We start from the raw sequence: 15371 nt of genomic DNA, 5'->3' as shown, positions 1-15371 counted from the left end.
TGACAAATGTTAACTCGCGTGCTCCGAGGTAGCCATTTGTCTTGCTCCAAGGTTTGGTTTGCTGGTGGTTTGCATGGGCAGGCTTGAGGATAGCTGGAGAGCAGGATGTGCTGCTGGGTGGCATCCCAGGGAGATGAGGAGAACCTTGGGGACACGTTTGGCTCCGTGTGGGGCAGCAGTGCTGCCTGCCCCGGGGGGTCAATGTCTTCACTGGCCGTGGCGCTGTCACCGCTTCGCAGGAGGCTGTGACAAGTGGCTGCTATCTGGGCACAATATAGATTAAAAGGATAAGAAATAGCAAACCTGCCATGGCAGATTTTACTGTAGCAGTGCATGGGGGAGCTGGCAGGAGACGTGAAATATTTCCAAGTTGTAAAGGCAGCGGGTTCAGAAGTTTTGAGGTGGGATTGGGATTGTTTGCAGAAACTCCCTCGGCCGGCCAAGAGGCACACGCTGCATTTCGTTGCTGTAACAGGCTCGTGTACCCTTTACTAAACGCCACAAAAAGTGCGTTTGGATTATAATAAATTTGCATATTGGTTATTTATATACCCACATTTCTTATTTTATATATTATATATTCCTTTTACGTATTTATATTATATATTTATATTATTTATAGATTATATAACATGTATATTTGCATTTATTCATTATTTATAGATAACCTTTAATTTGAGACTCTTAATTATTGCGTGAGTCTGCACCACCCTGCAGTAATCATGGTTGGGTGTTCTCTCTCAGTCGGTGAGAGCCCAGAGGATCTTCAGAGTGGGTGAAGATCATCCCAGGCGTAGGTTTAAAATAAGAAAGAGGAATAAAAAAAAAAAAAAGGCAAAGGAAAAGCAGGCCTCCCAAAAGCTGTGGTGGAACCCGGTATTAGCAAATGCTTCTAGGAAGTTTGACTGAGAGCCATATGGCAATGTGGGGAGTATTATCCATCGCTCCAAAAGTTGGTCTCTGAATCAGCCTATTGACTTCAGCAGCACTTAATCATGTGTTGTAGTTCTTCTTTGAAAAGGCTTGCATTCCTGAATCATGTCCTCTGATTTTAACCACTAGACGGTACTTTGTTTTGTGGTAGCAGGCAAGTCCAGTCATATTTCTGTGACTAAGTTTGCAAGTTTTGACTGCATCACTAGTGAAGTATGCTGATGAATATTCCCCCTCTTATCAGAATCCAAACATTTGCTGCTGTCCCTGAATTTTAGGGTGAAATCAGGCGTCTTCCTGGGATGCGGTTGGTGGGATGCTGCAGGATACTCTGTGATGTGCAGAGCATTATGGATGCGGTGATGGAAATAAACAGGGGTGAAACCAGGGTCTCAAAACACTACCCTGAATTCTGCTTTCAAAAGCCCTGAGTGTTGGTGGTGATTGAACCCATATATTAAAAACAAGAACCAGTCATGCAGCTCCAAATTTGGATTGTATTTGGATGCTGAAGGACATCCTGGAGCCTCACGCGTGGCTCTGCTGTGTCAGGCAGGGATGGTTTGGACTCTATGTTTGGTGAAAGAAAATGGTGGGTTTGTGCATCTTTTTGGGACGTACTAGTTTGTTCCATCCCCAAGCGTCCCCTGCCCCGCTGTTACCGTACTGGTGGAGTTGCCAGGTGCCGCCTGTGTGTGCTGGAGGGTCCTGGTGGACTCCATTGCTGACTGCCACTGCATCAGAAACACAGGGGATGTGCTCCCCTCCCTGCTGAGGGAGTTCCTGGGGTTTTTTGCTCTAGTCTCTCCCTTATTAAAGGGAAACTATGGGCAGCCCCTATGCCGTTACCTGGTTTGGCACAGAGAGGGGGAAAAAATCCTGTCCCACCTCATTCGTGGGGAGGGGGTGCACGGGCTTCACTTTCATCCCTAAGAATCATTACATTTCAGCAGAATATTTTGTCTCACCTTTCCGTGTTTTTACAGCTAAAGCAGTTTTTACTTCCCAACTTTCAACATCTGGAATTCGGTTTCAGTTTATTAAAAAAAAAAAAAAATTCAAAATCCGCAGTCTGGATGAAACACCAATGCCTTTGTATTTGCCCACAATTTTTAGCTTTAATTTTGTATCCTTGGCAAATGCCAGAAGTCCCAAGTAGTTGTATGTTGAGTATCTGCCGTTTTCTGATGCGTCTTAGTCTTAACTGGGGTTTGGTTTTTTTTTTTTGATAATTTTTGCTGTTAGACACTTTTCTAATTGGGGATAATACCAAAATGATTAATCAAATTAAGCATGAGAGCAAAGCGGCTGATGCACAAAGCTGCGTATAGCTGCTGTCCTCTGTAGCGAGCTCGTCTCCCTGTAGCTGAAGTTGCTTAATGGGCCTCTTAGGCTCTGTTTTTTTTTTTTTTTTGTTTTTTTGTTGTTTTTTTTTTTTTAATAAGGTAGTGTGTAGATCCCATTGACTCCAGTTGTTGATTGGGATGCCTGACAGCCGGGAAATTAAGCTCCTTCTTTGTGACCGGGTTGAAGCCAGATTTTCAAGGATTTTCAAATGCTTAGCGCCCATAATTGGTGTTAGGGTTTTTTTCTTTTCTTTTTTTTTTTTTTTTTTTTTTTGGAAAAATTTCAATTCTCCATTTGGACATCTAAATAAGGGTGAGAGATTATGATACTTGTAGTGACTGGTGTTACTGGGATATGATGAAGTTTTTTGGAAGAACCTGGCACCTAATGAGCTGGTTACTCTACCGTCTAAATAAGAGTTTTGTTCTGCGTTTCTGCTTTGTTTGCAGAAATTGAGCACTTCTGCAAATTTTGGTCTTAGAGGAGAAACTTCTTTGCTTCTGCCTCATTTTTCTGTGTTTTCTGTAGTGATTGTGGGAGGGAGGGGGGGCCAAAGCGAGTTGAGTAAATTAGACAACTGTTGGAAAAAAGGGGGACATGCAAAATCAAGTGTTCTACTTGCGTAATCTGTTTAACACCAGCGAGCCACAGAGCCTTGTGGGACACAGGAATAAAAGGAACATCTGTGCAGGCCACATGGCACGCTCCGGAGGAGCCCTCTGTCCCAAACAGCCCTGCTCTATTTGCAAATAAAAGCTCCAACCAACATCAAAAAGTTGAGGTGGATCCCAGCTGAAAGGGGAGAACAAATGTTACCTCTTGGCGCGGTGAAGTTCCCCTGCAAGCAGCCTTCGTGGTCTTTTTAATGATGCTTTGGGCATGTGTTTCTAATGGCAATGTATTTAAAGAAAAAAGAAAAAAAAAAAAGAAAACGTTTTTTCTGATATAATGGGAAAAATTGTATCTGTATTGAAAGATTGAAAGAAAAAGGTTTTTTGGGTATAATTGTAAAAATTATATCTGTATTGGAAGATTTTATGAAATTGCTAAGTATCTCAAGCTACAATCGAATACGGGTATATGAAATAGAAATAAAAATAGGGTTTGATTGTTTTTTTTGGAGGGGAGCATTTGGTTGTTTGTTTGGGTTTGTTTGTTTTTTGGTTGGTTGTTTTTTATTTTCTTTCACTTGGATGTAGACATCCTGAGATCCCAAGGCTTTCCCGGCCGATCTTACTCCCCTTATTTTGGTGGTGGTGGTTGGTAAACAGCTCTGTGGTTAGGCAGGGCCCTGGGGGGCTGCAGCTGCTCCGGCCCGCTCCCCCAGGACACTCGCCAGAGGGGAGGATAAACAAGGCAGCAGTACATTTTATTTCCACTTACAACCTGTTAGAGTGCAGTAATTCTTGCAAGGACACATCTAGTTTGGGGCTTTGCATTTTCTAGACGGGCTGTATTGTTTTTAACAGAGTCGCGTATCGGCAAGATGGGTAGTCTGTAGCAAGAAGGCACGTATTTTTTAACATGTAAATAGGAAAGGATGGTGTTTCATCTTTATTCCAATGTACCCAGGGTGGCAATAATGCTTTTTAAATCCCTGGGAAACAGATTGTATATGGCAAAATTAATGTCTCGACTCTCCAAGTATTTTCTCTAAAATATTTGAATTTTTGCATTTATTATGCTGCTTGTTTAAAATAGCGAGCGATATCAGCCGTGCATTCAAAGCTTAATTGGTGGAACACAGATTTATTCTAATTTAAAACAGTCACTTAAAAACAGTTTTGTATGTATGTATACATGGGCACAACTTTTCATACAGTTGTCTGTTTTGGAGCGGTCTCTTAGGCACTGATGTACAAGTTGAACCTGTTTTCTTTTGTGCAACATGGCTTTGAGAAATCATTAGTTAAAACAGCATTCTGTAGTTTGATTGCGCTCAGTAAACAGCCTAATGCAAGTGGTGCATAAGATGATTGAAGCTCTGCCTTTGATCAGGCTTTGAAATGTGTTGTGCCAAATATAGTCCCAGGTGTATGTGTAGCTACGTATGTTTGTGTATATATGTTGGTGAAAGCTGCTTTAATGAAAATCTGGCCAAGTAACAAAATAACGTGTCCAGCAGCAGTTGCCACTGCAGGATGGTGGCGGAAGAGCAGCAGCAGAACCCCCAGGCAGGGCACGGGTATCTGGAGATGCTTTGGGTCATTTTCCTCTTTTTCAGTCACATTTGTCGTTACTTCCTCATCCACTTTCCATTTCGTACTGCTCCTTACCCTCATTTCGTGCCATTCCTTACCCTCATTTTGTAAGGACTTTTCCCCTGCCATATGTTTTCTCCTTGAAGCTGGGCTCTGTTACAGTGCCACATCTGGTAGCAGCAGGGTGTTTGCAGCTCACTGTGGTGGCTTGGGGGGGTTTGCTGCAGGTACCCCATGCCGGATCCAGGTAGCAATCCCTGATTCGCTCCAGTGGAGCACGGGAATTTCAGATACTTTCTTGTTTTGCAGCCGCCTGAATTTTTTCCGCACCTCTTCTCATTCCCCTGAACACATGGCCGTGTATCTGCTACCTGTCAGGTTTGTCCTGCCCATTGCAGAGAGCTCACTCGTGCCCACCCTTCGCATGGGGTGGCGTTTCCAGCGTGTGTCACCCAAGCCCTGCTGGATGTGGTGCACTGTGCTGTTCCTTAGGTCACAGTGTAAACTCTTGGCAACTCTTTAATTGCATCAAGTGCTGCAGCCAGTTTTGCAGTTTGATGTATGAAACGATGCTCTTGGTTGCTTCAAAAGCCCCGGGAGCAGCCGGACCCCCAGGGTGAAGATGAGCAAGGGGGGCTGGAAGCATCAGGGAAAGGTGAGGGTGGTAGGGCTGACCTCATGCTGATGAGATGAAGTCCACAGTGGTCTGCCAGATCATCTGAGCTGTGCGCCTCTGCCTTTGAGATTTAAATAGTGAAATATTAAAACCTGTCTTTCAAATCTGTTCAATATTACGAAGATTAATTTTTGTTGGGGGCAGATTAATAGGTTCCCTATTCTGATTAATACAGTGATAATAAAAACGTTGTGATTGCTGGAATTAATGAAGCCCAGATTCCTGTTTCAAGGTTTGATTGACTTTGTACTTCGGTTATGCTAAAGCTGCTGCATCTCATTGCCCCTTATTTTAGCTGTAGCTTTCGGAGAATCGGTATGGGAGCAAGGCAGCACAGAAGGAGGTCTGTGTTGGAGGTCTGCATAGGAGGTTGCATCAAAGAATCAGTCAGAGGAGAAGTTTTGTCAAAGAATGGTCAAGAATTTTGCTTATGTGGCAGCGTTATTAGAGTTTCTCTGTCTTTAGCCCAGCAGGCTATTTTTGTGAAAGTTGTAGAAGAGGAGTGTCCAACTGAAATGTGTGGGCGCATCATTAAAAGCTTCAATTTGTCAATGCCAGATCGAACTCAAGTGCGTGGGCAGATCATTAAAGGCTTCAGTTTATCAGAACCGATCTATTATCTGTTCCTCTCCCTCCTCCACCCTTTCCCTCAGCACTACGTGTGATTTCCCCAGGCTCTCCGGTGTTGAGGTCCATGGAAGTGCCTGAGCTGCCTCCGTGCCCTGGGGCCATGCTGGGCTCCCTCGTGGCAGGGCTCAGCCTGGAGCTGGTGGGGTACCGGTGAGCCAGCTGGCTGCTGGAGACTGCTGATCAAATGGCTTTGGAGGCCTCCAGGGGTGCAAGCCCCAGTCTTAATGCCGTGAGAATTCATGTCTTTGGGAGCTCTCTGCACCTGTTAATCCCGAGGGATTCAAAAGATGCGTGTGGGGCTGGGCACAGAAAGTACACAGTGAGTTCGTAAGCCTTGTTCCCTTGGGAGACCTGGTTGCAGAAATGTTTTGTGGAATACTTTGGTGAGGTCAGTTTTTGATGGCACTGTCAGAGTACAGGCCAGGCTGGGATGGGATGTCTTTACCTCCTCCCAACACTGTTTCTTGTTCCTTGTGTAGAAGCTCTCCCATCTTTCAAATCTGCTTGTTGGCGCAAAGATGCCAAGATATTCCTCATGTTTGAGGGGGAATGTGAAGGAGAAGAATGATTTGGAGGTGAGGACAGTGCTTCTGTACACCTTAGCCCTTGTCTGCTGCAGACCAGATATATTATTTAAACAAGTAATTTGCCTCAGAAGTCTCAAAAGAACATGAAATCTTTCAAGTAAGCATTAGCCAAAATGAGCCTCAATTCCTCATCTTCTAAAAGGGGCTAATGATACTTTCCTGCTCTACAGACATATCATGGATAAAGATTACTAAGCAGTTGAATACTGCAGTGCAGCAGGTCAGCTGGAGAAATCTTGCCCCAACACGTGTAGATGCAGCTTTCTGCTCAGCTCTGTACCCATCTGTGTGTCTGCCATCAAGAGCAGCAATAAAGCCAGTCTTGGATGTGTGTTTCTGACGCTGCTCAGCTGCTTCTCTCAAGTGCTCTCTTCTTCATGAATAAAATACAGCTGATGCCAGATGCAGGTCACTTGGTTTGCAGGTATCTCAGAGTCTCTGAGAAAGAAGTCATGTTTGGCATAAATGCTGTTTAAAATCCCCTTTTGGATCTATTTTTATTGGTGTAGCACAGTTTTATAATAGGCTCACATAATCCCTATATTTAGATTTCTGAACTCTTGTGATCTTCTTTGAGATGTTGCATTGCATTCAGCAAAGAATGGGAGAAAGCCCCAGGGCCAGAGAAGTACCTGGTTTTTGTCTTACGAAATTTCATGCAGTTGTTGCTAAGACAGAAGCTTCCAGATGTTCCTTGGGAAAGCTGCAGTGGGCTGCCAAAATAATTAACTGCATGAGGTTAATTTGGAGATGGCAGTTCTTGCCACTACCAAAGCACTGGTAGATGTGGAAAGGCTGGGAGCAGCCACTGCCTTGGGGATGCTGAGGAAGGAGAGGATTGGGGAATGAAGAGGTCAGAAGCACCACACGTGATTTTTGCTTTTGTAATTTTTCCTGCCCAGGTCCCGTGGGACATTTTCACGTGCTGCAAAGTTTGTTTTCCCCTCGGGGGTTTATTGCTGCAGGTCCCTGTTGCGCAGTGGTCCAGGGAGCAGAGCGGTCCCAGATGTTGGTGTATCCGTTAGGGCAGCGAGTGCCATTCCCCAGTTTGGGCAGGGACTGGAGCTGCTCTTTAAATCCCATCTGGTTTCATGGGTGTGATGCAGAGCAGCCCCGGGAACACCTCTGTTCATGTTCCCGAATAAGAGCTTTTACTCACTGTGGGTACTTTGCCAGTGAACAAATGATACATCTTATTTTAAAATATCCTTATTAGTAAAATGGATGTTTCATTTGTACAGCGAGCAGCTTCCTCTGAGCTAAGCTGAAACTCAATCTGTATTACCAATAGCTGGGGAAAAAAACATACTAATTGGTATTTCTTAACTGATGTTTGCAAATTTTGCCTTTTCACCCTGAACATCAAATAGTTTTTATATGTGTTTTTCCTTATCTCGGAGGAAAGATTATTGCTAACAAGAGATTCTACATTTTGTTAAGGTTTTATCAGGATGCAGTGAGTGAAGGCAGAGAGTAAATATTTCAGAAATTCAGCCACGGTTATATTTTGATAATGCAAAGTAGGTTAAAGTATCTGGATTTTGTGCACAGTGCAGTGTTTTTGAGCAGAATATGGATTTGGCTGGTGACACATTTTGGTATTTAAAAGGAACATAAGCTTGCCTGTCGGAGGAACACGTTGCGAATGTGAAATAAGTGTGTCTTTAAAAACCTTTCTTAATATTGTAAGTTTCAGTTCTATTTAAAGCTAAATAAAGTCTGCTGTGTGATAGAGTAATGTAGAAATACTCCCGTTGCCCCCCTCCAGCATTTACAACCACCTTTTATTTTCAAAGGAAAACGGTAGGCTTTGATATGATTCTAACCGAGTGAAGTTTTAAAACATGTTTTTGTCTTTCAGTCTGCTGAGAACATTTTTCCTGAGTGACTCCGGCTTCCAGACACATTTGCCATGATAAGGGTTTCGATCCTTTCCTATATTTGCCCTGAGTCATGAATGGATATGTGTGATGCCTGCAAGTAAAACTGGTGAGTCGTCAAACCTAAGTTTGCAGTCACTCTCACTTATTTTTTCATACAATCTCTCTTTCCTTCACCTTTTTCTCCCCTTTTTAATATGGTGGGATTTGGGGTTTCTTTTTTGTGTTGTCTGTGCTTAAAAGCAAGTTACCACTATTCTTTTTTTTTTTTTAAAAAAAAAAAAAAAATGACCTTCATTGTAATGATGTAGCATTGATAATAAATATTATCAATACAGAAAAAATACTCCCTTTCTTCTCCCCATTCCCTCAAATCCTAGGAGCTATGAGGCCTTTGGTGGTGAAACCGGAGTTCAGTGATACAGGCGAAGCTGCTGCCCCAAACTGATGCCTTGAAGATAGACAGGGTCTAAACATGCTTACGTGGGCAAGTCGTGTCATGATTAAATATGAATATGGAGAGGTCTCCTCTCCATCATGTGTCGGATGATGGACTCTCAAAGGAGCCATTGCCAACAAATAATTAGCTCCACAGTTTGTTGCACTTGCGTCCCAGTGACAAAATGGTGTCACTGGTACACAGGAGAGCTGTCTCGTTGCATGTGCTTGCCCGGTTCAGCGTGGCATTGGTGCTGCTGGAGGAACACAGAGACAGAACCCTTAATAGCCAATTTTGGCCAGGGTGCACTTGGTCAAGCTTGAGAGGGTGGTGTGGGGCAACCCCTTCTCTGTTAACTAGCAGTTGCCATTTCCCTGTGACATTAGCCAGCCAAGAAGCCTGTTGGTCCCTTTTATGCCAAACTTGTGGCAGTTGTTCCTTTCTGAGCTGTCCCCCAGCAGCCTGGCATGGGGGGCCTTCCCATGCCCTCTCCTCTTACCCACCTGCTCCTGGTTGCCTCTCTTAATACCTGGGGGCAATATTCCTTCATTAATCGGAGGACTGAGGTTGGGAAAACAAGAATCATCTGATTTTACAGGAGAATTGGAAGGTCTGTGTAAGAAATCTTTCAAAACTGGGAAATCTGTGTAATTAAATTGTGTAGGAAATGGGAGAACAAATTGTTTTTTAAAATAAATTCAGGTTTCTATTATATATTTAATATCCCTCTGTGTGTTAGAAAGTGCATTTCAATTCAAAGATTATAAAACCTGAGAAATTCACACATCAGTGAATTGTGATTTTTTTTTTTTTTAAGTTCCATTTTTTTCTCTTTTTTTTTCCAGAGGTAGCATAATTACCATGTCATTTAGCAAAGATTATAATAGCTGTTCAGTTTTTACCGACTGGTGTAGTAAACAGTTGAATAAACCCATATGGCAGCTCAAAGTGTGCACGCAGGAGAGGGATTCTTTCCGTTTCCTTCATGTCTGAATTATCAGCCTCACTGATGTGACTGAGATCCCCAAACAGGGACCAACTCCAGACTTCTCCAGTGATGCAAAAATTTCTCACCGCTCTGTTGCATATGAATCAATTGATTTTAATCACGCTGGTTAGCTAATTAATTATTTCTTGGTGCCTATGAAGTATGCATGGAAAACTTGGGGTTATATGCAAGGTACGTGCCTCTATTTAAAGCAGTCTGTGCATTTGCTTAATACATCTTTAATAACAGTAAATAATGCCTGGAGTCCCAATCTCGTTGTCCAAGTCGCTATTAAAGATCGAGGCCCTTTTAAGGCTGGCATAGGTTAAGTGCGACATCGCTGGGTCCTGAGATAGCCCCATGGCACTGCCTGTAACGAGACTTTGTGTCTGGTCTCAGCCAGTGGCAGATGGAAGGACCTGGGTGTTTTGAAGCATCCTCTTGAAATACCAAGTTGAGTTACGGAGGTATGGAGCTGTGGCCAACTGGCATCCAGAGTAAAGACAAAGTGTTTGAGTAGCGTGCCCTCTGGATAGCTTCAGAATTAAAAAATAAAAGCAACGAAAAGGATTGTTAACTCTCTCGAAATGCTGACTTGAACAAAGAAAAGACTCGTGCTATTCCTCCTAAAATTCACTTACTTCCAGTTATCTTAAAATTTTCATGTCACATAATAGCTTTAAAATACCTTCTGAATGCATTAGACTCTCTAGGTGCTTAGAAAATATTGCAAAATAATAATATGAAATGGCCAAGCATTGAGCAGTCCCACTGGAAAGGAGCAGTTGGCCAAAACTGGTGCTTGTGTTCATCTTAACCCTGATGTATGACCAGCCCTCCACCATAATTCTATCAAGAGATGGTAAGTTGCCTAGCAATGTGCTGACTGCAGAGGGTACGTGTTGAGCTAATTCAGTTTTTGTTCTCGTTTTCCTTGAGAGTTCAGCTTAAAGGAGTGATCCTTTCTCCGGCTGCAGCAAGAGCCACTTCTCGGCAGTCTCTCTTGTTCCCGACTCGAGTGTCCCTGGTGATGTCAGGAATTCATTCACTGCCGTACACGTTTTAGAAGTTTCCAGCTTATTGAGTAACCAAATGTGGTTTCTGCTGATTGTGTTGACTGAATACGTAGGACCTTTTGAAGAGGCAAGGGTTTTATTTAAAGCGGAGCATTTAGTTGTATACCATTTTATTGCAGGCAAAGGTCATCTAGGGTAAGCAGCCAGAACAGTGAATTGCCTCATCGCAGCACCTAGGAAAATGAGACAGATAGACACGGTAAAAGGTTTTAACAAATTGCTCATCGTTATAAATTTTTGAAGTCGGAGAACTGGTGCTGTGTACGTTTTTAAATTGGAGATAACCATGCCTGTAGGATAAATTGAGTTAAGAACAGAACAAATCAAAATAATGGGGTGGTACTAAAAACCTGGTGGTGCGGCGAGTTGCTGGCGGTTCTCGGCACTGAGCACGCCAGGCTGTCGCAGGGTTAAAACCTGCTGAGTCTCTGCGTGGCCAGAGACGCTTCCACCAGGCTTTGTGGTGACCTTTTCTTGCAGGGCTGCCCCTCTCCTGCTGCAGTCATCTCCTCTGGTGGCTGGGTCCTGGTTACACAGAGGACTTTATCTGCCCGTGGTGCTTCTTGTGATAGCTGGGAGGCAAAAGCCGAAGGGTTTGTCTGCAGCGATGGAACAGGAGTGGGTTCCCCCAGGTCAGTGGGTTGTGCTAACCCAGACAGGTTTCGGTGGGATGGGGGAGTGGGACAGAGTTCCAGTAGCCAAGGCTGGCATCCCCTGGCAGAGCCGCATGGCGGGAGAGGTGGCAGCAGCCCGGAGGTGGCACTTCTGTCCTCGCAGGATCTCTCTTGCTCCTGTAGAGCATCAGCGGCTACAGAAAGACTTTGTTTTGATGAAACTTTTCTGTCCATGGAACTTTCCCTGTGGCAGGGGGGGAGGAGCGAAGAAGTAATTTTAACAATTTAATATACTACATAATATGTTTTATAAGCTGGTGTGAATGCTCCTAAGTATTTTGGTCTTTTTTCATAACACAATGAACCTAATATTGGTAAAAATACAGATCTTAGCTGCCACCATAAAGAGAGGCTAGATTTAATAAACAGTTATGAATGTTGGCAGCTGCCTATCAGATTGTATAACATCGGCTATAGCACATGAAGACAGTGTCAACTTACATTTTATCTCAGAAGTATTTTCAAAGCATTTATTTTGCTTTCTCTTGAGTCCTTAACCTAATTCAAGTTATATAATTGGCGGAATATTTTTCCACACCGCTAATTGGCTGGGTGCCAGCGTGGAAACCATTGTCTGACTTGATGATGATCAGGAATTAACATGACATTTGCGTGGTGGTAATGGAATACATTAGTAATGTAATTCATGACTGTAAGAAAGAGACCATCATCTCCCACCTCTGATCAGCAGGAGGGGCTGGGAGGATGATGAAATGCTCCCAGCAGGCACCTCATAGCAGTGGCTGGCCAATCTCGATGTCAAATTTAGTTTTAAATTCTTCAGACAAAGCTGTAATGCTTACCAATTAATTACTACAAATGTCAATTAAAAATCTACCAAATAATACAGTAAGATTAAATTTCAATTAAAAAAATTACATTTAACAAGGAAGATACAACATTATTTTAATGAATTCTGCTGAAGGTGACAGTTTATCTAGATATATTTATACCATGTAGGTGGATCTAAATTCATTGGATGATGTTAACCATGTTACTCCGTGTACATATTAGTTTTGAAAATTATTTCCACTTTGGCAATGTCCTGGAGGAGATGGGGCATCAAGGGGCATTTCTTGTCACCAGGAGAAAGGGGAATTTCACGCCTTCTAAGTACAAAAATCTTCTCACACCTAAAACGAGGGCTTTATTGTAGACTCCTACCCTGGCCGAATTAGCGGTATTTTTCATCGCTTGATATTTACGAAACCAAATACAGAATTTTTGTTGTGGTAGTAGAACAAGCCCTGACTTTGCTATGACTATAATGGTTGCTTGGGACAATTTTTCAAGTAATCTCTTCTATCATACAAATATCCATTATTCTGATAAATCACTTAACAGGAAGAGATTTTTTTACTGTGTGGAAGCGGTGAACTGTAAGTCCTGAGCAGAGCTTTTATCCGCAAGGTTTCACCCTGGCTTGGTAGAGTTTTTTAGCGCATGCTTAAATTTAATCCCCTAGTTGATACCACGGATGCTTAAAGATATATTTTGAACTAGGAGTGGCACAGCGGAGATGTCACGTAGCATCGTGAAGTTCTGAGTTGGCGTGGATCACAAGTGTGTGTATGACAACCTTGTAAAACACTGGCACCTCATCGGATGCAAAACGTTAACAGTCAGTTAGAAGAGACTTAGGTGAAAAGTAAAATTTCTGAAAAGAAGATTGGCTTTGTTCTATCTCAAGCCAGGACACAGTACAAAGTGGGTTTTGCAGCTGGAGTTTTGTATTGGAGTAACGGTGTTTTTATTGAACAGGGCAGTTTTTACGCTGCTGAAGGTGGAGATGCTGGTGCTTTGGGAAGGTGTGAGAGCCTGCACTGGCTGGCATGGTGCAGGGGCAGAGCTGGGGTGTGCAAGCGGCTTTCCTCCTGGTATAAAGCATTTGTGAGCCAAGGCCTCTAAATATGATCTGAATAATACTTTCTCAGCTTCCTTGATTTTTTTTCCATGAGCTTTTATTATGTTTTCACACTATCACGTCTAAAATAGGTAAGAGGGAAGACATAATTGAAGAAACAGATTTCATGTGTCAAGCCAGCACTGAGAAAAGTCCCTCTCAGGGACCAGAGGATCCTTTTCCTTGGCACTGCTGTGTCTGGAGCCATTGAATTTCAGCAGGTTTTAACTTATAAAATATAAAAAAATACAACGTGCACACAGAAAATCAGAAAAGCCAAACAACTATTGATGGCAGGTTAAAGTAATGATACGCTTTTTAGTAGACAGGCTTTGCTGGTCCCTTGGTTGCTGTTCAGGCTTTGCCCGTCGGTGGGTGAACGCAATGAGCATGATCTCTGTCTCACTGCTACTATTCAGATACCTTTGGGTATTGGTAACAGCTTTACAGGATCATTCCTGCTTCGTGCTCTTATCTGATAAAGCTATCATCAAAAAAAAAAAAAAAGCGGGAGATGGGAGACAGCCTTTTTTTTTTCCATAAGGGCCTCAGGAAATGGATGCTGTGGAAGTGTAAGAGCAGCTGAAACATTTTCTCACCGGTCCTCACAGACAGCAAGGTGATGGAGAGAAAGGTAGAGTAAGGCAGACTCATTTCCTCACCAGCAGCCAGAAAGCTTTAAACAAGGAGGCAGGGAGGGAAGAGTGGAAGCACGTAACGTCTTTCTGCCAGGAGATAATGGTGTGAGGAGGTTGTGGGCTTGGGGCACCCAGTGGTGAGACAATTAGGTGGCAGCTGGAGCTACTGCTCCTCAAAACCCATTTTGCCAGGGGCTTTCAGGTCTGCACAGGACCAGTCATTTTCTGATTTGAGCTTTGGGAAGAAGCTCTTGCTCTGGTGGTTGTTTGAGGAGTGGCGTATGTGGTATGGCAGGAACTGAGGACCCTCTGTATCCTAAGTTCTGCTGCATTGGGGTGTCCCATCTGGAGTTTATGCCCATCCCAAGTGCTCGTGGCGTCTGGTGTCCTTGTTGGAGTATCCCACGTGAAGATCGTGCCCATCCTGAGAACACAGGGTGGTGTCCGGTCTCCTCCTGAGTGCTTACAGGTGAAGATACCTGCCTTTGGTAGGGGAGTGCTTTTCTCTTTTTGTAAGAGCTGGCCAAACATCTTGAAGGAAGAGTGTCATTGACTTTGGGGGAAATATTTGTGTGTCTTTGCATTGTGGGTTTTTTTCTTTCCTTTAGTGTGTAGGGTGATGTCAGCTATATTACATTGAGGGAACACTGAGCTGGGGGAGGAAACTTCAATAAGCTGTCCTCGTATTGCCAGTTTATTCCCAGCTTTCATCCACTGATTTACATCCCATCTGAAGTAAAAATACCCAGACTTCAGCAGTTTGTTTACCTTTGCTTATATCACTCTGGGGCGACCCGAGGAGATGTAAAAACTGTTCTCACTCTGACATTTGCATGAGCCGCGAGGTAGGGTGAGAGGAGACAGACGCTGTGCAAAGTGAAAAGGCAACAGGGTTTATTAAGTCTTTGTCGTACCGAGGTTTATAATATTTAGACAAAAGCAAACATCTCCAGGGAGGGCTTATGAAATGAGAAACTGGGGAAAGCTCTCTGAGCTGATGGCAGATCCTGTCCTCTTCAGGTGGTGGCAGGCTGGTGGGCTGCTGGCCATGGGGAGGGGGCTGTGATGGCTGTCATGGGGAGCGTGTGTACAGGGGGTTCCTGAAGAGCTGCTTTGGGAGGAGGACATGGACTTAAAGTACTTGCGTAGGACAAAGTCATTATATTGTCATCGTGATAATGCTCCTGGGAGAAATAGCCTGAAATACTCTTTGTCTTCATTAATACTCTTTCCCAGCAGAGCCTTAAGAGATCATTCTCACTTTCAAATACACAAGGAAACCGAATACAGAGTTGTTTGTCATGAAAATCCCATTTATATACAGTGGCTGTAAAATCCCAGATGCTGAGCGTAGAGGGAGGCAGCTCTGTCATCAGCGTGTCGAGGGGAGAGCTGACTA

The 15371-nt window shown here is 43.5% G+C and overlaps 1 protein-coding gene across 9 annotated transcripts in view; it reads left to right on the top strand.

Annotated features, from left to right (window-relative positions):
• The window catches only part of FOXP1 (forkhead box P1), a 391349-nt gene that overhangs the window by 39639 nt on the left and 336339 nt on the right, over positions 1-15371 (top strand). For all 9 annotated transcript variants that reach the window (XM_074603302.1, XM_074603310.1, XM_074603308.1 and 6 more), the window contains exon 2: positions 8236-8363. The gene's annotated coding sequence lies outside the window, so the exon portion shown is untranslated. The remainder of the gene's footprint in view (positions 1-8235; positions 8364-15371) is intronic.

Source organism: Larus michahellis, chromosome 10, assembly GCF_964199755.1.
Source record: "Larus michahellis chromosome 10, bLarMic1.1, whole genome shotgun sequence".
Lineage (NCBI taxonomy): Eukaryota > Metazoa > Chordata > Aves > Charadriiformes > Laridae > Larus > Larus michahellis.
This window is presented reverse-complemented; position numbering and strand designations above follow the sequence as displayed.